This window comes from Thalassophryne amazonica, chromosome 3, assembly GCF_902500255.1.
Source record: "Thalassophryne amazonica chromosome 3, fThaAma1.1, whole genome shotgun sequence".
Taxonomy (NCBI): Eukaryota; Metazoa; Chordata; class Actinopteri; order Batrachoidiformes; family Batrachoididae; genus Thalassophryne; species Thalassophryne amazonica.
This window is the reverse complement of record NC_047105.1, coordinates 125,531,350-125,556,406: the sequence shown is the minus strand read 5'-3', so window position 1 is coordinate 125,556,406 and position 25,057 is coordinate 125,531,350. Positions and strand designations below refer to the sequence as shown.

The 25,057-nt window shown below is 42.7% G+C and overlaps 1 long non-coding RNA gene across 1 annotated transcript; it reads left to right on the top strand.

Moving 5' to 3' along the window:
- The first annotated feature begins 1,933 nt into the window (after positions 1-1,933).
- On the top strand, positions 1,934-25,013 carry LOC117508021. The gene is made up of 3 exons (XR_004559948.1): positions 1,934-1,944; positions 19,463-19,470; positions 24,724-25,013. It is a non-coding gene; the product is annotated as an uncharacterized LOC117508021 (long non-coding RNA).
- Positions 25,014-25,057: the final 44 nt, after the last annotated feature.

Genomic DNA, 25,057 nt, shown 5'->3' with positions numbered 1-25,057 from the left:
TTCTTTTTTGTGGGCAAGAAGGACGGCGGACTCCGTCCATGCATTGATTACAGAGGGCTGAACGAGATCACGGTTCGCAACCGATACCCGTTACCGCTGTTGGATTCAGTGTTTACGCCCTTGCATGGAGCCCAAATTTTCACAAAATTGGATCTTAGGAATGCTTATCACCTGGTTCGGATCCAGGAGGGAGACGAGTGGAAGACGGCATTTAACACCCCGTTAGGTCACTTTGAGTACCTGGTCATGCCGTTCGGCCTCACCAATGCGGCCGCGACGTTCCAAGCGTTGGTTAATGACGTCTTGCAGGACTTCCTGCATCGGTTTGTCTTCGTATATCTAGACGATATACTCATCTTTTCTCCGGATCCTGAGACCCATGTCAAGCATGTACGTCAGGTCCTACAGCGGTTGTTGGAGAACCGGCTGTTTGTGAAGGGCGAGAAGTGCGAGTTCCACCGCACTTCTTTGTCTTTCCTGGGGTTCATCATCTCCTCCAACTCCGTCGCCCCTGATCCGGCCAAGGTTGCGGCGGTGAGAGATTGGCCCCAACCAACAAACCGTAGGAAACTGCAACAGTTCCTCGGTTTTGCAAATTTCTATCGGAGGTTCATCAAGGGCTACAGTCAGGTAGTTAGCCCCCTGACAGCCCTGACCTCCACAAAAGTCCCCTTCACCTGGTCGGATCGGTGCGAAGCCGCGTTTAGGGAGTTGAAACGCCGGTTCTCGACTGCACCAGTTCTGGTGCAGCCCGATCCCAATCGCCAGTTTGTAGTTGAAGTGGACGCCTCTGACTCAGGGATAGGAGCCGTGCTATCCCAGAGCGGGGAGTCCGACAAGGTTCTCCATCCATGTGCCTACTTTTCCCGCAGGTTGACCCCGGCCGAAAGGAACTATGACGTCGGCAACAGGGAACTTCTTGCGGTGAAGGAGGCTCTTGAGGAGTGGAGACACCTGTTGGAGGGAGCATCGGTACCATTTACGGTTTTCACGGACCATCGGAACCTGGAGTACATTCGGACCGCCAAGCGTCTGAACCCCAAGCAAGCCCGCTGGTCACTGTTCTTCGGGCGTTTTGACTTTCGGATCACCTACCGCCCCGGGACGAAAAACCAACGATCTAACGCCCTGTCCCGGGTGCATGAAGAGGAGGTCAAGACCGAGCTGTCAGACCCGACAGAAACCATCATCCCCGAGTCCACTGTCATGGCCACCCTCACCTGGGACGTGGAGAAGACCGTCCGGGAGGCCCTGACACGGAGCCCGGACCCGGGGACAGGTCCGATGGACAAATTGTACATCCCACCAGAGGCCAGGGCTGCGGTCCTAGACTTCTGTCTCGGTTCCAAGCTCTCCTGTCATCCTTTTGGTGGGCGTCTATGGAAGCCGACGTCCGGGAGTATGTCCAGGCCTGCACCACCTGTGCCAGGGGCAAAGCCGACCACCACAAGGCCCAAGGCCTCCTCCAGCCTCTGCCCGTGCCTCATCGGCCCTGGTCTCACATCGGCCTGGACTTTGTCACGGGCCTCCCGCTGTCCCAGGGCATGACTACCATCCTCACGATAGTGGACCGGTTCTCCAAGGTGGCCCACTTCGTGGCCCTCCCGAAGCTCCCGACGACCCAGGAGACTGCAGACCTCCTGGTCCATCATGTCATGCGTCTGCATGGGATTTCATCGGACATTGTCTCGGATCGTGGTCCTCAGTTCTCCTCCCAGGTCTGGAGGAGCTTCTGCAGGGAACTGGGGGCCACCGTAAGTCTCTCGTCCGGGTACCATCCCCAGACGAACGGGCAGGCAGAGCGGACGAATCAGGAACTGGAGCAGGCCCTCCGCTGCGTGACCTCCGTGCACCCGGCGGCCTGGAGTGACCATCTGGCCTGGATCGAGTACGCTCATAATAGCCAAGTATCGTCTGCTACCGGCCTCTCCCCGTTTGAGGTGTGTTTGGGGTACCAGCCCCCATTGTTCCCGCTAGTGGAGGGAGAGGTCGGGGTGCCCTCGGTCCAGGCCCATCTAAGGAGGTGCCGTCGGGTGTGGCGTACCACCCGCTCTGCCCTGCTCAAAGCCCGGATGAGGGCCAAGAACCATGCAGACCGCCGGCGTGCCCCGGCCCCTACGTATCAGCCTGGGCAGGAGGTTTGGCTTTCTACGAAAGACATTCCCCTGCAAGTGGAATCCCAGAAGTTAAAGGACAGATACATTGGACCTTTCACCATACTCAAAATCCTCAGTCCAGCCGCAGTGAAGCTGGCAGCTTCAGCTTCACTGCGGATACATCCGGTTTTCCATGTGTCACGTATCAAGCCTCACCACGTTTCACCCCTCTGTACCCCCCGACCGGCGCCGCCTCCTGCCCGGATCATCGACGGGGAGCCGGCTCGGACCGTGCGCCGGCTCCTGGACGTCCGTCGGAAGGGCCGGGAGTTCCAGTATTTGGTGGACTGGGAGGGGTATGGACCCGAAGAATGCTCCTGGGTGAAGAGGAGCTTCATCCTGGACCCGGCCCTCCTGGCCGACTTCTACCGGCGGCACCCGGACAAGCCTGGTCGGGCGCCAGGAGGCGCCCGTTGAGGGGGGTTTCTGTTGTGTGGGCCGCTGAAGAGGAGGTACTGCTGGCCCACCACCACCAGATGGTGCCCTGCTTGAAGTGCGGGCTTCAAGCACGAGAGGGCGTCATAGCAACCGGGAGTGACAGCTGTTACTCGTCATCAGCACCAGCTGTCACTCATCCACATCACCACCACCATAAAGGCCGGACTGCAACTCCACCTCCCCGCTGAGAAATCAGCAACCTTGGAGGTAATTTCTCTGCTGAATTTAAACTAATAGTCTGAACTTCTTTGCAGCCGTTTTCCTGTGGGTGTTGCCTTATCTGTGGGATTGGCGTTTGGTGTGATCAGCGACGGCTTCGCTTCACACCCCAACCAGATAAGTGGTTAGACAGGAGCTACACGAGTGTGTGACTGGAGGTGGAGGTGCTCCCTCCTTACAGAACACAGACTGTGGGATTACCGAGTGTGCGTACTCACACTCACCTGTGCTGTTTCTGTTCTCTGCCAGCAGTACCAGGTCTGACAGCTGGAGACGGTGACCACCTGGGGACCCAGGACTTGGCGGCTCCGGTGTTCTTCAGATCCGTTGGCGGTGAGGGCCGTGTGGGATCCGGCTCGGTTCTGGACGGGCGTCTCCTATCCTCAAGCCTGCCCACACGTCACCCAACATGTAATTGACTATAGTCCCAAACTGATTGTTGTCTGTATTCCGTTGTGCACAATTTACAACATTAAATTGTTACTGTTTGGCTTATCCATTGCCCGTTCTTTTACGCCCCCTGTTGTGGGTCCGTGTTCCTACACTTTCACAACAATTTTTAAGGTTTTGTGAGCACATGCTGTGCCCAGCAGTGCATTATGGGTAATCTCAGTATGTTCACGACAGGACAAATGCATTTCAGACACTGTTCAGGCTCCACGGATAGCAGCATTAAACTCTAGTGCCTAAACTAAGTACTAAGCGTCTGGGCTTGTTCTATTTATTTTGACCCCGGTTATATCAGATGGTTGTCAAATCAACTTTTTGGCTTTGCAAATGGCTTTTTTTTCTTTCTTTTTTTTTTTTTTACAAATTAAGTTTAAAAACAAAACAACAACAAAAACAACAGCAAAAAACATTACAAGACAGCTCTGCGGTGTTTGCACAGGCACAGTGCGAGAGGTTGGATACTTGTAGCTCTTCAGCAGCCAGACCAGAATAATATCAAACAGGTTTGATTTTCATTCAACCATTCATTCGTGAGATGTTGAACGCAGCTTGTTACTCCATGTACACTACACGGTGCAGGTTGTGCGATTAACCTGAAACTCGGTCCAAAAATTTCTCACACAAATGAAAAATCATCTGAAAAAGTGCCAAAACTCGCACAGTGTAAAGCCAACATTTATGTGTCAAGACAATATTGACAAGACAATACATCATAAAACGTGCGCACAGCACTAATAAGAGCACACATTCTCTCCACATGCAAAACATTTTGCAATGACACTTCCAGGGCTCCATAAAAATGCCTGTTTTTACAAATGAAAAAATGGAATATTTTACAAAAGCACATTTATCTGTTAGCACCAACACACGACACACGTCACATTAACGTGTTGGTTTACATAATGAATGACTGAACCAATCAGTGTTTAGCAGAGGCACATTTACCCAGAATCCTTTGCGACCTGTTTTTGTTACAAAACCTCAGAATGTGCATTATTCAACATTAAAAGATATATGTTATATTTTAACTTTGTACAAATGACAGAATTGACATTAATGGAGTTATTTTATCAGTATTCACACAAAACCATAAGTCAGGATGCCTTTATTTTTCAAGACCTCCACCTGACCAGAGCATCGTGATTGGGTGCTGTAGGGTGCAGGGTGCTGTAGCCGTGTAGCTTCCAAAAGGGGGCAGCATATTCAAACACAGAAATGCTGACTCATTATTTGGGTCTTATGTCGCTTTTTATGATTCCAAAAGCGACCGTGGTGTTAAAACTCAAATTCAGTTTGTTAGCAGTTGCAAATGTATCAGAGACAATACTGGAATTTATTGGTTATCTGTAACTGTATCTGTAACTTCCTTTGTCTTAGTCCCTGTTGATCGTTATCCTCTGCCTCCCCCTTGTGACTGTCCCTGGTGTTGAGCTATATATGGGTCTTTATTTCTGTGTCTGTCCTTGCCCTCTGACTCCCCCTCGAGACTGTTCCTTGTGTTGTCATTGTCCAAGTCTCTGTGGGTTTGTTTGTCTGTGTAATGTCGCATTCACACCGGACGCCACTCGAGCGACGGCAGCGAGAGGTTGCCATGTAATCCCTATGGAAGGACGCGTTGTGGCACCACAAAAGTCCAAGCCACGCAATGCGACGCGATGAACGCAAATAAATCAAAAGTGAATAAAGCGATTTTGAGAGATTGGCGTGTCTGTGGCGCAATATCGCATTGCATTGCGTCGTGTTGCCCTCTTCCACAAGTTGAAAAATCTGAACTTTTTCATCTTGTAGCACCACAATGACCAATCAGGGACTGTGAGTGATGTGTGAGATATCTGGAGTTGATACTTGATGTGGACATGTCCTGTCTCTGGCAGCCAGCCTGTGAGTAGGACCCATGTCCCTTTTGTCCTTTATTTAACACAATTATGAGAGTTTGAGGGGAGAGTGAGGAACTGCAGCAGCAGCAAGTTTTTTTTTCTTTGTTCACATGTGCGCGTGCGAACGAATCGTCCGTGAAGATAATTTTATTAACTACACAGATGTATAATAAAACAAATGGTGACTGGTTTATAACACAATTATGACAGAGTTGGAGGGGAGAGCGAGGAACTGCAGCAACAGCCAGTTTTGTTTTTTTCATTGTTCACATGTGCACGTGTGAACGGGACAGGAGGTCCTCAAACTGGGTCCTGGAGAGGCGGAAGTACCACTGAAAGCGCCCGTCATCCAGACGCAGCTCCTGCAGCAAATAATGAAACTCCCTGAATTGGGAATGTCTCATGAGGATGTTGTGAACCCAGGGATGGCGCCGCTGGTGATGTTTGTCAGCTTTCCACAACAAATAGAGCACAGCAACTTGCTCTGTGTTATCAAGGTCCACCGTGTTGACTTGACGGCGAGTGGAATGGAAGCTCCTCCTATTTGATGATACATTGGGGCAACTTTTCGCAGCGAAAGTTTCTGCCCAAACAGAGCAACACACCGGGCAAAGGTGGCATGTCCATCGCCAGGTGAAGGATGCGAATTTGTGGCATCGCGTGGCGTCCAGTATGAACGTGCATAACTGTCTTTATCCTCGCCTGTGTTTGTTTATTGTCTGCAGTTTAGTTCCCTGAGTTTTATGTCTTAGTCTTAGTTTATGTGATCTTGGCTTTCTTTCTATACTGATTGTAGTTTGTGCTTCCTGTTTTATTTTAGTGGTCACGGTTTGCTAGTATGTTTTGGTTAATGTCTTCCTGTGTGTCTTCCCCAGCTGTTGATGATCTGTAATTATCCTCACCTGTCTTCAATTTGTGTGATCACCCCAGTGTGCATTTAAGCCTCACTGTTTCCATGCGTGTTTGTTGTATCCTTCGCATTGGTTTCTCCTGAGTGTTCCATGATTTGTACTTTGTGCATTTGTCATCTCCAGTTTGATAGCAGTTTTGTGTTTTGTTCCTTTCTGTCATCACCCCCTTAGTGGTTTTTGCTTAAGGGCCTTCTGTCTTGTGTTTGGAATTGTATTCCTTTTTCCCAGTTCTTGTCACGTGGGTTGTTGGACTATTTTTGGTACCTTGTGTTGAACAAGTATCACCTGTGATTTCACCTCATCTCTTGTTTTGTGGTTGCCTGCATTATTGTGTTCTTTTTGTACGATAAGTCATAACGCAGAAAAAAAAATACTTTTGTTGTTGGAAATGGTGCTGTTGTGTAATATGTCCCACAGAGGGCTCTCTGACGGCATTGTTTACAATGCTGTCAAGCACTGCTAGGACCCCATCATCCCTTGGTCACATTAGTTATAAGAAACAGAGGCAAAGTGACCTGCTGTCATTCATTCATGTTCAATCAGAGTGAGCATTTTACAGCAACAAGAGACAAGTAGTTACTATAGATACGTCTAGTTATGCAAATGTTCAGCATGGGACTGCCAGTCTGAGTGAAGCCAGCGTGACGGCAGTGTCATGCAAGTCTGTTTCTTGTTAGTAATATTCATAGAGATTTATAATGAAAGCTCGTGTTTAAAGTGTAAAATACAATATCAAGTCTCAATTATATATCCTTGTCAATGAAATGAACTGCTTCACATCATTGCCATTTTTATTTGTATGTATATATCAGCAGATATGTTGGTACTGTAATTTTTTTTACTCCCTATTATCTGTATTAGCTCCAAAAAATCCATATCGCTCGGATTCTGGTGTCGGGGCACGCAATGTTGCATGACACTATTGTTACCAAGTTCTGTTCCTCCAACATGACTGCAGCTGACAGCACACATACACTAACATCACGCTGAGCCAGTCTGTGCAATTATGCTTTATTTAAAAAAAGTGCTGAGGTGTGCAACAGTCCAAAACCCAACAATTCTGTACAGCATACGTGTGCTTTGGCAGAGCACACTGTCGTTATGTGGCTGCTCGCTTACAGTTTTACAGCCTGACAACAATGTGACCTTTGTTCCACATGGATTGCAAGAGAAACAGAGAAAAAGCGAAAGTCTGATGCATGTCTGGGAAGGAAAAAAAAAACCTGTGTATCTAAAACATTTGCAACACTGTGGATTTATGGAACAATTCAGACAAAATCTGTCACTAATAGTAGACACAACCACAATACAACAGCACAAAAGGCTTCATGCACAATATTTTCAATAAATATGAAAGCTTGCTGATCAGAAACTCATCTTTCAGCTGTTTTTCAAATGGTAAATTATGTGTTCAAGGAGAAGATGCAGTATGAGGTATGACATGTCCGTCTGTGTCACAGCGCAGCGAGTTACTGCATAACTCGCTGCGCTGTGACACAGACAGATACAGACTCGCTGCGCTGTGTTTGTGTGTCTCTGTTCGTTTCTGTAATGTCCACTGCTCCTGTTAAACTATTTAAGATGATACAGGCATGCAATAACTGAACGGTCACATGAAAATGTCTTTAAACTGAAAACAACCAACGTTATTCCTGATCAGTGTGTCTGAAAAGACATATAGGCCAGGGATTCATCCAAACAAACAATCCCATGAATTAGCCTAAATGATGTGTTTTCTCCCACTGGTTGGGAGAATACACAAAATCAATGCATCTCTTTGATTGTGTGCTCAGTGTTTTGCAGGTATGGGTGGGACTGTAACGCACACGTTGCGAGTGTGGGCAGGAATGGTCAGAATTTCAGCGGAAGTGGGACAAGGAATATAGTCCCGTGCAGGGCTCTAGGCTGGAGCCTATCCCAGTAATCATATAGGGTGAGGTGGGGTACACCCCGGACAGGATGCCAGTGTGTCACAGGAATAGATTTGAAAATTAAAATAGATTATGTTAAACTCTTGATGAAATAAGGTAATTGTTGTGTGATTTGTAGCCAAGAGGACCCCAATATGGGAGCAGCAAGGACACAGAGAGATGTGCTTGCAAAAACCCATAGTGCTTCAATAATCCAAGTGTACATATAAAGCCAAACAAACCAGGTGCAGAACAAAAAAAGAGCTCCACACTAACACAGATTAGACAATAAACACGAGGTGTGAAGGAGTGAAAAAAGATACAGAAGGCTGGGACACAGTAAGGAATAATGAAACACGGCTTACTTACGAAGATAGCAACCATGGGAGAGAGCAATAACAAATACGAAACAACTTCAAATGACCGGCAAACAAACAGACAAACAGGTGTGATATAAAGCAAAAGAACTAATGAGCAACAGGTGCAATAACCAGGGTGGACAGGAATGGTAAATGGACTGCATTTATATAGCACTTTTCCATCTGCATCAGATGCTCAAAGCACTTTACAATAATGCCTCACATTCACCCCAATGTCAGGGTGCTGCCATACAAGGTGCTCACTACACACCGGGAGCAATAGAGGAATAAAGACCTTGCCCAAGAGCCCTTAGTGATTTTCCAGTCAGGCTGGGATTTGAACTGAGGATCTTCTGGTCTCAAGCCCAACGCCTTAACCACTAGGCCATCACTTTCCCTACAGGAGAGACAGGAAACGAGACACGTGATAACCAAAGGAACACAATGTGAAAACAGACATCACAAGGTAAAAGAAATAAAACCTGATCAAGAGACATAAAACCAAAACACGAAGTGCACAAAATGAAAAACAACTGTAGAACTAATGTGCGAGTGCAACAAAGGGCAAACTGACAAGAAGGACTCAAAATAAACCCAAAGGCAATCAGACAAAAACAAGAACTAAACCATAATCCATAACTGAGTAAACAAACACATGAAGTGAGACAATGGGAACACAAATCAATCAATAATCAAACAGCAAGAATCACAAACAGGATCAGGGAGCATGAGCCTAAAATAAACATGGAACTTATAGCAATGTGAAAATCACACAGTGACAAAGTAATACAGCTGATTTTTCTTCTTCTGACCTTGGCAATACATAGTACTGTGGGCAGAGCAGAGAATCAGATGTTCAAACAATTTATATTTCTGACCCCCAACAGCTAAGAAACTAAACCTAGATTTATAAATAAGAGCAACAGCCCCGCCTTGCTCTGCATCACGAGGGATGTGATGAAATGTGTATGCCGGTGGGCAGGCCTCATTTAAGGGGAGGACAGCTGTAGGTTTAAGCAAGGATTCACATAACCCAATCATATCTAAGTGATGATCCATAATTAGATCATTAATCAGCAATGATTTTGAGGACAGTGATCTTATATTAATGAGACCCAGACTAAGGACCTCAGTGGGGTTGACAGGTGGACTGTTTGGATTTAGGGGTGGTTCCAGAGTAGCATATATAAGAAGTAGGTTTACGTTTGAGACATTCCACGTGGGTTGTAGGTAGCAGACGTGAAATATTGATATTGCTGGAACAACCACTGGGCCATCCTCAATTTCAACATCATCCAATGTAGTAATGAGTATTAAGTTTGCAAATTACATCCTTCTATGATGTTTATGGACACGTCTGCGGAAGTAGGCCACAGTCTCACCTTGACAAATTTCCCTCCCTGCTACATAAACTACATTATCACCATAGTGGATTTTCTGCACTAATTTCCCTTTTAAGCTAATGGATTCCACACCCACATTTGTCATAAGCCTCGCAGGGTCTCTAATCACCTGTTCTGTGGCCTGCTGTAAATTCCTAATGTTACCTTCCCTGTAGAGCTCTATCTAAGTTCACAGACAAGATGGCGGCGCCTTCCCCAGTAGGGTGGAGGCCATCCGGCATCAGCAAGCCATGGCAGCCCCACAACGAAAGCCAGTTATCAATAAAACTAAAGACTTGCTGTCTACAAAATTGCACCAGCCACCTATTTAATGATGTCAGCCTGCTATACGCCTCATCATTATCCCAGGAGGGGAGGGGACCAGAGACTATTAATGACGCCGACACATCTTTCTGGCAAGGTCACAAGTCCTCTTTATGTCCATTTTTGTGACACCGGAGTGCTTCATCCTGACATCATTGGCGCTGACATGAATAACTATGTGACTATATCTCATGTCATGTTCCTTTGTCTGTCTACCCTTCTGTAGCGTCAGCACCCTAAGGTTGGGAGGCAATGTTGGGAGCTCTGGCCCCAGGAATACATTTGTCTGTAACCTGACTTTGCAGGTGATAGAATCCCCTATCACTAAAGTCCAACATTTTGGCCTGGAGACAGTAGTGGAAGTCACCCGTGGGCTCAAAGAACTCACAATAAGCATATCCAAGGGAGAAAACCGGTTCACAGTTCACAGTGGTGAGTGTGATTGGGGTACTGCAACCGGGTACCAAGCCCTATGTGACTTCCTCCGCCTAACCACAGTCCAAAAGCCGTCATCCACAGCTGGTGTTTCTAGGCTGATTCTAATTGCCACGCTAGCCGGCCCAACACTAACCTCGTCTGAAGTGCCATACACCAAAGATATGACAGAACACACACAGATGACAGACAACAGACAGACATGCATACAGAAACTTACACATACCAGACACAGACATGAACTCAGGGCGCATCCACACACACCAGACTAAAACACAAAGCAGGACAACACACAGCACACGCACACACATAAAAGGCATAAAGACACATAAGTGCAGACATAACTGACAGAACACAAACACAACAGAAAGAGCAATATTGCATAAAATGTAGGCATCATGCCTACAGGATTACAGCTGCGGACACCAATGTTCTCCACAAAATATTATCTTATTGTTCTGATTGTCACATCTAGGACACGTTTAAGGGACTTTGATGAGCAGAAGTCAATGCTGGATATTTCTACTGCGAGAAAAAACTATAAAACGTAAACTCTTCTGCTTCATCCATTCGATCTAAACAATTTACTGTCGGTAAGATAAAAAACACACACGCGCATTATATATATATATATATATATATATATATATATATATATATATATATATATATATATATATATATATATATATATATATATATATATATATATATATATATATATATAAAATAGCTTTTTTTTGGCAATTTTTAAGAAAATATGAATAACACAAAAACTATTTTTTCACTCATGGTTCGTGGTTTGGTGAAGCCATTTATTGTCAAACAACTGTGTTTACTCTTTTTAAATCATAATGACAACACAAACTACCCAAATGACCCTGGTCCAAAGTTTACATACCCCTGTTCTTAATAACATGTATTGTCCCCTTTAACATCAATGACAGCTTGAAGTCTTTTATGGTGTTTGTGTACGAGGCTCTCTGAGGGTAAAACTGCCACTGAATATGTTTCTGACTTTATTTGCATTAATTACAAAGAAATACAAACAATATGGCACTTCATGGTAAATCTGTGCGGAGTAGACAGTTCTCAAAAACTGAGTGACAGTGCAAGAAGGAGAAGAGTGAGGAAAGCCACCAAGACACCCAGACAACCCAGGAGAAGTTATGGGCTGATGTGGCTGTGATTGGAGAAACTGTGCACAGTGCAAGCTTTGCATTTTGCATCACTACTCTTAGCTTCAGAAAAGGATTGTCTTTCACCAAAACAGATCAAATCCAGGCTTGCATCTCAGATGTACCTTCTGGCAATTTGTAGCTAAACGTTCAGGTCTTCTTTTTAAGAAAATCCTCCTCTATACCACTTCATCATGAAGATGGATAACTGGTTATACAAAATCCAAAGCTTGCACTGTGCATAATTTCTCCAATCACAGCCACATAAGCCCATAACTTCTTCTGGGTTGTCTGGGTGTTTTGGTGGCTTTCCTCACTCTTCTCCTTTTTGCACAGTCACTCAGTTTTTGAGAACTGTCTACTCCATGCAGATTTACCATAGAGTACCATCTTTAACGGATGTAAATGAAGTCTAAAACATATTCAGTGGCAGTTTTACCCTCAGAGAGCCTCGTCCACAACTACCACAAAAGACTCCAAGCTGTCATTGATGTTAAAGAGGGCAATACATGCTATTAAGAAAAAGGGGTATGTAAACTTTTGATCAGGTTCATTTGGGTAGTTCTCTCGTCATTTTGATTTAAAAAGAAGAAACACAGTTGTATGACAATAAATGGCTTCACCAAACCACTAATCATGAGTGAAAAAATAGTTTGTGTTGTCATTCATATTCTCTGAAAAATGGCCAAAAAACAAAAATTCTGCCAGGGTATGTAAACTTTTAAGCACAACTGTATAATTATATATATATATATATATATATATATATATATATATATATATATATATATATATATATATATATATATATAAAATCAGCTGCCCTGCTCTCTAAATGCATGTATCAGCCACTGAAAACGCACATCGGTCGATTGCTAATAATAAATTCTAAAAGAACAGTTCCATTAACCTGAAAACATTTTTTTCATTTTATTTAAGCTTACAGGCAAAGACAATCACCATGGAAAAACAAGTGGAGGGATCATTTTCTTCAGGAATGGTGCAGGAACAATTAATTAATTAATTATTCATTTACAGTGGGGTAAAAAGTATTTAGTCAGCCCCTGATTGTGCAAGTTCTGCTACTTAGAAAGATGAGAGAGGTCTGTAGTTTTCTTCATAGGTACACTTCAATTATGAGAGACAAAATGAGAAAAAAAAAAAACAGAAAATCGCATTGTAGGATTTTTAAAGAATTTATTTGTAAATTATGGTGGAAAATAAGTATTTGGTTAATAACAAAAGTTCAACTCAATAATTTGTAACGTAATCTTTGTTAGCAATGACAGAGGTCAAATGTTTCCTGTAAGTCTTCACCAGGTTTGCACACACTGTAGCTGATATTTTGGCCCATTCCTCCATGCAGATCTCCTCTAGAGCAGTGATGTTTTGGGGCTGTCGCTGAGCAACACAGACTTTCAACTCCCTCAACAAATTTTCTATGGGGTTGATGTCTGTAGACTGGCTTTTCCACTCCAGGACCTTGAAATGCTTTTTACGGAGCCACTCCTTTGTTGCCTGAGCGGTGTGTTTGGGATCATTGTCATGCTGTAAGACCCAGCCACGTTGCATCTTCAATGCTCTCACTGATGGAAGGAGGTTTTGGCTTAAGATCTCACAATACATGGCCATGTTCATTCTTCCTTTAACACAGATCAGTCATCTTGTCCCCTTTGCAGAAAAACAGCTCCAAAGCATGATGTTTCCACCCCCATGCTTCACAGTAGATATGGTGTTCTTGGAATGCAACGCAGTATTCTTCTTCCTCCAAACACAACGAGTTCAGTTTTTACCAAAATGTTCTATTTGGGTTTCATCTGACCACATGATATTCTCACAGTCCTCTTCTGGATCATCCATATGCTCTCTGGCAAACTTCAGACGGGCCTGGACATGTACTGGCTTAAGCAGGGGGACATGCCTGGCACTGCAGGATTTGAGTCCCTCTTTGCGTAGTGTGTAGCCTTTGTTACTTTGGTCCCAACTCTCTGCAGGTCCTTCATCAGGTCCCTCCATGTAGTTCTGGGATTTTTGTTCACCGTTCTCATGATCATTTTGACCCCTGGTGCGTGGAGCCCCAGATCGAGGGAGATTATCAATGGTCTTGTATGCCTTCTATTCTCTTATAACTGCTCCCAGAGTTGATGTATTCACACCAACCTGCTTGACTATTGTAAACTCACTATTCCCATCCTGGTGCACATCTCCAGTTTTCTTCCTGGTGTCCTTCGACAGCTCTTTGATCTTGACCATGGTTGAGTTTGGAGTCTGACTGTTTGACGCTGTGGACAGGTGTCTTTTATACAGATAACGAGTTTCAACAGTTGCCATTAATACAGGTAACAGGTGGAGGACAGAAGAGCTTCTTAAAGAAGAAGTTACAGGTCTGTGAGAGCCAGAAATCTTGCTTGTTTGTGGGTGACCAAATACTTATTTTCCACCATACTTTACAAATAAATACTTTAAAAATCCTACGATGTGATTTCCTGGAATTTTTTTGTTCTCATTTTGTCTCTCATAGTTGAAGTGTACCTATGTTGAAAATTACAGACCTCTCTCATCTTTCTAAGTAGGAGAACTTGCACAATCAGGGGCTGACTAATTACGTTTTTACCCCACTGTATGTCAGTGGCGAATCAAGTCAGAGAGCACGCACTGGTGCTGCACTTTGCCACATCCACAACACCAAGGAACCATCCCAGGTCTTGGATGGCAGCTACCCAGGCACAACTGGTCCATTCCCACATCTCTAAAATAACCATCTATCTGCTGCAGCCAGGTGAAACATGGACTTCCCCTTGGCCTTCTCCAGCTGCTGGGGTCCTCAACATTCAGGTACCTGTGTGCTTGATCACTAAGCCAAGGTCAGTAAACCTTTCCTCAGCAACAGAAGCACCCAAGTCACTGGTTTCCACAACCCTACGAAACACCCAGTCCATGCAAGCACTGAACAGTGTCGGAGCCAGAACACACACCTGACGAACGCCAGTTTTCACTGGGAAAAATTCTCTGCCTCAGTGTAGCTATGCCAGTGTAGCAATGGACAATTTTACCTCAGTAGTCATTACAAATTGATTTTATTAATCCAAAAAGTAATTATATGACAAGAGCAGCAGATGGGTAAGAAAGATTATTTTACAAAAAATAAGATTTTGTAATATTCCAGATCTTTGCCATGTAGTTCCCAGCAGGTGGCACTGCTGCACTGCACATTTTTTATTTATTAAATTTTAAGTTTAATATACATTACTAACACAAAAGTGTTTCCACATGAATAAAAGTGTAGATTCAATAACAATTTGAAGAATTTCAAAAAGCACATTTCGTATGTTCTGATTTAGGGCCAAATTATATCTTTTACACAGTGTTCAAGACAAATATATGTCTCACACTTCGAAAGCTGACAATGTTCTTAAGATTTTGATGCACAACACACGTGCATTATACTCAAATAAACAACCTTAGAAATGGAATTACTCAAAGTACTGTAAAATGTCTCTGTCTAAAAGGCTGAGGACACAGAGACATTAATGTCACAGGCTGGGTATGTGAATCTCTTTATAAATTCAACATTTTCACCTCATACAACTAAATGTTTTTGATTGCAACGTCTAAGAAGTCACTGAAAGCCTGGACCTTATTCCTGGTCCAGCACAATCACAAGATAAGACACTCTGATTCTTCAATCAGCTTGTCAAGTGCTGCAATCAGGGTGTCCACTGATTCTGCAAGGATCACAGCATCATCCACAAAGTTAAAGTCAGCAAACCTTTCCTCGCTAACAAAGACACCAAAGCTGCTGGACTTCTCACTCTCGTCCAACACCCAGTACACACAAACACTGAACCGTGTAGGAGCCAGAACACAACCCCAACAAACACCAGAACTCACTGGGAGAAGTCAAGAGTCTACACCCTCTCTGCACACCACTGAGAGTAGCTGTGTATCGGCTGGCTTTGCTGTGCAGGAACTGAATGAGGATCCCACAAATTCTCAGAACGTCACACAAAGCAGCACAGACATCCAAAACAAACCCTCTGCAAAAGAAAAATCAACACAGACTGCACAGAAGCCCTGACGATATTCTCATTTGTGTTTCATGACTACTCAAAATGAACGCAAAATGAATGACAAAATAAATTATTGGAGACAGGGTCACACAAAACAGCACTTCTGCTGCCTTCACAGGCTGACGGTAGAAAAACAGGTGTACTGTTCATTGTAGCGCAGTGATTCTCAATCTGTTTTACAATAAGTACCACCTGAGAAAATAGTTGGCTTTCCAAGTATTACCATTACAACTGGGGCTGCCATGACTAGTCGACTAGTCACGACTACGTCGACTAATTTAATAGGTGACGAGTCATTTGCTTTGAACCTTGAAACAATGAAGCAGTGCTTCAATCTGCTGCTTTGTTGGATCTTTGCTTCGCTCCTCTTCAGAAGCAGCAACTCCGCTTCTTATCCCCTCTCAAAGCCATTAAAATATGTCAATTGTGAGTCACTTTTGTGCAGATTAAAGTGAATAACTGGGACTCCTGTCTTGTTATGAGAAAGAAACGAGAATCGTCCACCGTTCCGTTGCTCCAAATGCTGCGCCGCCGAGTCAAGTTGGAAAGATAGAGTCCTCTCAGAATTAATAACTTCAAAGCGAATCGCAGTTTAAATCAAATGACACCTCCTTCCAAACGTTGTAATACAAACAATAAACTGCAATTGATCAAAATTTTTGTTTTTTTTCCCCAAAATGAGACATCCTGGCTGATGTGCAGCAGCCCAAGACTGTATGGCTGCAGATCAGCAGACTCTAGCAGCCACCTGAGTTCAGCTCAGATGTACGGAGAGACATCCATGCCGTTAATGTCTGAAAGGAAATGATTTTGGCAAAAACTACAGATTTTTTTTCTGTATATATCCAGAGATCAAGGATCCACCATGTAGAGTTTATTTATGTCCAGAAATCAAGGATCCAGTGACCAGAAGTTCGCTGATCCACAGCAGGATTGTTTTCCACCGGCGTGGCTCTATCTGAAGCCCGAGGCGCCAGCGCAGTTCCACCGGCGCGGCTCCACCTGAAGCCTGAAGCCTGAGGCATCAGCGCAGTTCCACCGGCGTGGCTCCAGCGAGGCCCAAGGCGCCAGCGCACATCCACCGGCGCGGCTCCACCTGAAGCCCGAGGCGCCAGCGCAGTTCCACCGGCGCGGCTCCACCTGAAGCCCGAGGCGCCAGCGCAGTTCCACCGGCGCGGCTCCACCTGAAGCCTGAGGCATCAGCGCAGTTCCACCGGTGCAGCTCCACCTGAAGCCCGAGGCGCCAGCGCACATCCACCGGCGCGGCTCCACCTGAAACCCGAGGCGCCAGCGCAGTTCCACCGGCACGGCTTTACAGAGGCCCGAGGCGCCAGCGCAGAGTTATCTGACCATGGGTCCGAAGAAGGCACTGACGGCGGAGGAGGGAGACGATATCAAGAAGTCCCTGGACTTTTTGTCTGAGGAAATCTCTGTTGTTAAAATGCAGCAGAAATCCATTATGGAGCTGGTGGAAGAAGTGAAGGCTCTCCGGATCCAGAATGCCGAGAAAGACCAGCGTCTGGTGCACCTGGAGAACTGTGTTGCGAAGTTGGAACAGTACACAAGGATGAATGACGTTATTATTACAGGAATTCATATTAAACCTCGATCCTACGCACGGGCGGTGTCAGAAGAGAGCGGAGGGGAGGCCAGTGAGCAGGAGGCCAGCTCAGTGGAACAACAGGTGGCTGACTTCCTGCAATCTAAAGGTATTCAAATGGACTGTAATAACATTGAAGCGTGCCACCCCCTGCCCAGGAGAGAGGATGGAGACAAGTGAGCAGTTATAATGAGGTTTGTCAACAGAAAACATAAAATGGCATTGTTAAAACAGGGACGGAAACTTAAAGGAACAAACGTATTCATCAATGAACATCTGACCAAAAGAAACGCAGACATCGCCAGGAAAGTTCGTTTCTTAAAAAAGCAGGGAAAAATTCAACAGACATGGACATCCAACTGCAAAACATTTATCAAATTGAATGGAACACCAGAACAAGCGAAGGTTATGGTAATCAGGAACATCGAGGAACTGGACAAATACGACCAATAAGGTATGAGGACACAAACACATCACAACACCATGACACAGACCAGAGGAACCTATTCATCTACTACATCATCTACATCTGGAGACGAGAAGGATATAACTCAAAGGATTGCTGATCATGGAAAAGTAGAACTGAGAACATTTAAATACACAGACCACAATGTACTGGACTTGGAGCACGATATAGACCCGGACAATAATTTCTTCTCAAATATCAATGACAGTTGTTGCTATTATACAGATGAACAGTTTAATCGGATCATTAAAACGGATAACAAATTATCAATAATCCATTTCAACAGCAGAAGTCTATATGCAAACTTTAACAACATTAAAGAATATTTAAGTCAATTTAAATAAATTAATAATAATAAATATTTAACATAATTGCTATATCAGAAACATGGATCAATGAAGATAAAGGAATGGATTTTGAACTGGATGGATATGAATTTAATTGTGTAAACAGAAAGAATAAGAGTGGAGGAGGAGTGGCTGTGTATGTGGATAAGAACATGGATTATAAAATAGTAGACAATATGACAACTGTGATTGATAACTTATTAGAATGTATAACTATTGAAATATGCGAAGAAAAAAGCAAAAATGTATTAGTCAGCTGTATATATAGAGCACCAGGATCTAGTATTGAAACATTCACTGACTGTATGGGAAAAATGTTCTCAAAAACTAATCAAAAAACTGTGTTCATTTGTGGTGACTTAAATATTGATCTGCTCAATCCAAATAAGCATAAAATAACAGATGAATTTATCAATATAATGTACAGTATGAGTTTATATCCAAAAATCACCAGGCCAAGCAGAATTACATCCCATAGTGCTACCTTAATTGATAATATATTCAGCAATGATACTGAGAATAACACTGTGAGTGGATTATTAATCAATGACAGTGATCATCTACCAGTTTTCATCGTTTATAATAGAAACCATCGGCGGTATCAGCCAGAGGAGAAAATAAAATAGGCGAGTGCGGACAGAGGAAAACATGAACACACTAAAGAAGGATTTACAGGAGCAAAACTGGGAAAAGGTATACAGTGAAAGTGATGTTGATAGTGCATATGAAACTTTTTTACAAATATTCACATCATTATATGATAAAAATTGTCCAATTAAACAAGACTACAGAAAACAAAAAATCCAAGATCGACCATGGATGACGAAAGGGTTACGAAATGCATGTAATAAGAAAAATACACTGTATAGAGAATTCATAAAATTAAAGACTAAAGAGGCAGAAAATAGATATAAGAAATACAAAAATAGATTAACTAATATTATACGGGTATGCAGGAAGGAATATTATAGCAACATATTATATAATAACATAAACAATATTAAAGGAATATGGGATATATATATATATATATATATATATCAAAAATGGTAACAAAAAACAGAGTTACCCTCAATATTTCATTGATAATAATGTCAAGAAGGAAAATAAGGATGAGGCAGTAAATGGTTTTAATAATTTTTTGTAATATTGGACCAAGCTTGGCAGAAAAAATTCCCGATTCCCAACCTGAAGATTGGGATAATAATCTCATAGAAAGAAATCCCTGTTCAATGTTCCTCACAGCAGTGGATGGAAAAGAAATGATAGACATTGTGAATAATTGTAAATATAAAACATCTACCGATTTAAATGAAATTGATATGGTGGTGGTAAAACAGGTCATTGAGTGGATTGTAGAACCATTAACATACATCTGTAACTTATCATTTCAAACCGGTAAATTTCCCAATCAAATGAAAATAGCTAAGGTTGTGCCGCTGTATAAGACTGGGGATAGACACCACTTCACAAATTATAGACCTGTTTCTTTGCTTCCACAATTTTCCAAATTATTAGAAAGTTATTCAATAACAGATTAGACAAATTCATAAATAAACATAAATTACTTACTGATAGTCAATATGGATTCAGAGCACATAGTTCAACATCACTTGCATTAATAGAATCAGTTGAGGAGATTACAAACGCCATAGACCACAAATTACATTCAGTTGGAATATTTATAGACCTTAAAAAGGCTTTTGATACAATCAATCATGACATATTAATCAATAAACTTGAACAGTATGGGATTAGGGGGTTGGTGTTGCACTGGGTGAAAAGCTACTTAAGTAACAGAAAACAGTTTGTGAAGTTGGGGGAATATACATCATCATGCTTGGACATTGCTTGTGGCATCCCACAGGGGTCAGTATTGGGTCCAAAACTGTTTCTAATTTATATAAATGATATTGTCAATGTTTCCAAAATATTAAAATTAGTATTATTTGCAGATGACACAAGCATTTTTTGTTCAGGGGGGGATTTGCAGGAGTTACTGAGGAGGATCAGTATAGAAATGGGAAAATTGAAAATATGGTTTGACAGAAACAAATTATCATTAAACTTAAGTAAAACAAAATACATGTTATTTGGCTATTGTAATACAGACATACAGGTTCAGTTACAAGTCGAGGGGGTAGATATTGAAAGGGTACATGAAAATAAGTTTCTGGGGGTGATTGTTATGTGGGCCGCTGAAGAGGAGGTACTGCTGGCCCACCACCACCAGAGGGCGCCCTGCTTGGAGTGCGGGCTCCAAGCACGAGAGGGCGCCAGACCCAGAAGAAGTGACAGCTGTCATTCATCCTCTGCACCAGCTGTCACTCGTTCATCATAATCATCAACATCACCATAAAGGCCGGACTGCAACTCCACCTCCTCGCCGAGAAATCGACTACTGAAGAGGTAATTTCTCTGCTGACTCATACGTTGTGTAATAATCTGAACTTCTGTTGCAGCCGTTTTCCTGGTGTTTTCCTTATCTGTGGGACTGGCGTTTGGTGTGACAGCGACGGCTTCGCCTCACACCCCAAACCAGATAAGTGGTTAATCAGGAGCTGCACGAGTGTGTGACTGGAGGTGGAGGTGCTCCCTCCTAACTGTGTGCAGACTGTGGATTACTGAGTGTGCGGACTCACACTCATTCATCTTGTCTCTGCTTTCTGCCAGCAGTACCAGGGTCGACAGCCGAAGACAGAGGCCACCCTGGGGACTCGGGACTTGGCGGCTCCGGTGTTCTTCAGACCGTTGGTGGTGGAAGCCATGTGGGACGCGGCTTCTCTCTCGTCGGGGGTCTTCTATCTTCGAGCCTGCCCACACGTCACCTGGTGTTAATTGACTTTGCAAATCTTGTGTATTTAGTTGTGTATTATCACAACATTAAATTGTTACTTTTTGGCTTATTCATTGTCCGTTCATTTGCGCCCCCTGTTGTGGGTCCGTGCTACACCTTCCCAACAGTGATAATAGATAAGATTAACTGGAAGACTCATATAAAACATACACAAAGTAAACTGTCAAGAAGCATTTCAGTTCTAAACAAAGCGAAACATATTCTGGACTACAACTCACTCCGCATTCTTTACTGCTCACTGGTTTTACCATATTTACAGTACTGTGCAGAGGTATGGGGTAATACTTATAAAGGTACAACACAATCACTATCAGTAATGCAGAAAAGAGCTATAAGAATTATTCATAATACTGGCTATAGAGATCATACAAATCCACTATTTTTACAATCCAAAATCTTAAAATTCACAGACTTGGTTCATTTTCAAACAGTACAAATCGTGTATAAAGCAATAAACAATTTACTTCCAGCAAATATTAAAATATGTTTTTTAACAGATCAGGGGATTACAGTCTGAGGGGGAAATTTAATTTAAAGCATCAGTGGGCACGAACAACATTAAAAGGGTTTTGTATTTCTGTCTGTGGGGTGAGGATGTGGAACAGATTGGGAGTGGGGCTCAAGCAATGTCCAAGCATGAACCAGTTCAAACAGCGGTACAAAAATATGTTTTTTTCTAGGTATAGGGAGGAGGAAGGGTAATGAGGGTTAGGGTGTTTTTGTTTTTTGCTTCGGCTTGTAAATATAGTATTTTGTATGTAAGTAGGTATGTGTTTGTCTGTATATATATAAATATATATATATATATATAGAGAGAGAGAGAGAGAGAGAGAGATATCAGTTTATGTGTGTAGGAATCTATGTGTATATGTGGCAAAGGGTATTATTGGTTGTGGGGAAGAAGGGGTAGGGATAAATAAGCTGATGCTTCACCCTACCCCTTTTCGGACATGTTGGGTACACATTAGGAACTTTTTTGTTGTTGTTTTCACTGATCCATCTTGTATTTGTTGTTGTATCAAATGTTCGAAATAAACAGTTTTCATTCATTCATTCACCTTTCTGCGTCAATGCAAAGAAATAGGAGTCGCAGATTTCGTTGATGCATCGCAATCATGTCTGAGAATTTTGTGATATTAATAATTAAGTAGTAATTAATTCATGATAATAATACTAATAATTAATAATTAATCACTAATAATAGTAACAATTAATATTGTTAATTGATTGATAATTAATTGACTGATTGGTAATTAATTAATTAATTAATTACTAATTAAAATAAATAAACACTTGAAATATATCAGTCTGTGTGGCATGAATGTATACGTTATACAAGTTTCACTTTTTGAATGTAATTACTGAAATAAATCAACTTTTTCATGATATTCTAATTATGTGATCAGCACCTGTATGTATGTTATGTGCTGCATCTAGTTCTGTTAATCTTATATTTCTTTTTCAAATTCTCCCATTTTTTGCATCCAGCCCTATTTCCTTTAGAAATTTCCTTGACAAATATTAGCAGTCTATTAGGACATCAGGTTATGTGTTACACATATACATGTGTGTGTATATATTTTCCAACTTATTCCCATTGGTGAAACTTCTAATTTTCTGCCTGAAAGCTTATTAGGAGTCGAGTGTGTGTCAGGACTCCCTGTTTGTTACAAAATACACACGTTACAGACCTTGAAATCCAACAGCAGGGGTCGCTATTTTCCAAAGATTTATGAACGTACAAATTAACGTGCTTATCCTTTATCATGATTTATTCCATTGTGAGATATAAAACTGTCTTATCGTAGCGTTGGTATCTGTATTATAACGCCTCAGCACGCTAAGTTACAATATTCTTCAGAACGACAATATACGCAACATGCATCCAGCAGCATACACGTTGCTGTCATAGACAACTGCTTGTAATGTTTTGTGGCAAGTTTTAACTTTCTAAACAGAGTAGTTTCTAATGAAAGCCGCTTACATTTGTGCAGCTCTTTCGGCGCCATGTTTGTTTCTTTGGAGACAGCCGTAAGCTCGTCCTACCCCTCTGAACGGAGTGTGCATCCAGATTCACTCCGTTTGGAGGGGTTTGAAGCCTTCCGCCTACCCCTCCGCCTTGCTCCAAAAAGAGAATTGAGACACCCCTTTGTCTCTCGTGCCCGTGCAAAATGGAGAGGAAGGGGTAAGGGGAATGGCCAAGGGATAGAATTGAGATTCAGTTTAAGACTCAATCAAATGTTGTTGACATAGAAAACCTGTAAAGCCTACTTTTAGTACACTTAATTCACAGGAGGTATCGATAAGGGAATCGATAAGGAATCGGCTTGATAAGCGGAATCGACAATGGTATCAATATCGATAAAATGCGATGAGCTGCAATTTACGTATGATCCAACTAGTCGACTAATCGCAAAAATAATCGCTGACTAGTCAACTATCAAAATAGTCCTTTGTGGCAGCTCTAATTACAACTGGAATGAAGATAATTTCAATTCAACTCATTTTATTCACACAGCACCAATCACAAGATAGTTGCCCCAAGGCACTTCGGAAGGCTCAGGTCTAACCTTAACCCACCCCCAGGACAAGCATGTTGGCAACAGTGATGAGGATAAAATCCCTGGAAGAATTAAAGTGTACGAAGAAACTAGGCTAACATAGAGTGATTTACACACCTTGATTTGCCTGCTGCGTTGTGGGATCTTGGTTATAACAAAGGCAAAGGCTATTCGCCCAACCGTGGGCAGATAAGTCATACATTGAACATTACACGCACAACCGCTGGGCAGATAAATATGATGTCTTACCTTATTCGCCCAGCTGTGATCGTGTATATTTGACATGTTTTGTGCATCTAAACTATGTATTTTTACACCACTTTTTAAGGCTCTACTGTGGTGTATGTTTGACACATTAATGGCGTCGTCTTTAATTACTGCAAAACACCACAATGGATAAAAACAGACAAACTTCATAAGTATTTTGAACGGAAGCCTGTTAACGATGACGCAACAGTTTTTGAAAAAAATGCTGCTTGTTGTCTGTAAGATGGTGTGGTTTGACACAGTTCCCTGGTGTGTGATGAGCCAAACAGAACCACTTTAAATCACAGCCCCTCTGCAGGCTACGAACTCTCCCGCAGCCAGCGAGAAAATATCCACTTTTTCCCCTCCCGCTTTGAAACCGGAAGTGAACTTACAAGCGCGCTCATTGGTCGGTTGTGGTTGGGCATATATGCTCGCATATTTACTTTATTGAACCAACAGTTGGGCGAATAGCCACTCCGTATAACAAAACAGCTCAAAATAGCATAAAGAATATGGATTATGGTGATTTACATCAGTTTAGAGCGTTTTTGTATTCGTTCAGGACTGTGTCCAGCAGTAAAGAAGAACTGATTTCTCTCACATAAACGGCATCGGTCCAGAACCTGTATTGTGTTTTGACAGAGGAGGAAGACACAAAAGTTGTCACAATGATGGTGTGTCCTTGCAAATTAGAGCACGGATACCTAATCCGGGCCCGACGGGTTGGGTCGGATTTTGACAAACATTTCAAAATGATACTCGGGTTGGGTCGAGTTCAGTCACGTCGCCACAAAGACACTGAACATACAGAACTATTGTGAAACTATGTCACTGCCCCACCTCTGTAACCTCAACTGCTCATAAGTAATGACATGTTGTTGTTAACAGTGTAATTCAATGTGCTTTTTTTTGTGTCTTGATGCACCATTAATAGGATTTATTTTCGTTGTGAGCAGAATGCTTAAGTATGGCAGTTGGTATTACGTTTGTATCATGTGAAGCAGCACAAAGAGGAAATAAAAAGTCTTATTCTGACCTGTTGAATCCTTTCAAACGGATTCAACATCATATCCTGACGGAAATTGTTGTTGACACAAGACGGCCTTGTTTTGGAACACGACCTCTGCAAATAATTTAAATCCTTATCATGGAAATTGAATAAACAAAGAAGTGTGTGTTAAAGGCATGAGAATAATTAAGTGACGCGCACCTACATGTATTGACAACGACTGATTTAAAACTGCTCTCCGCCATGTTTGTCTGTTACA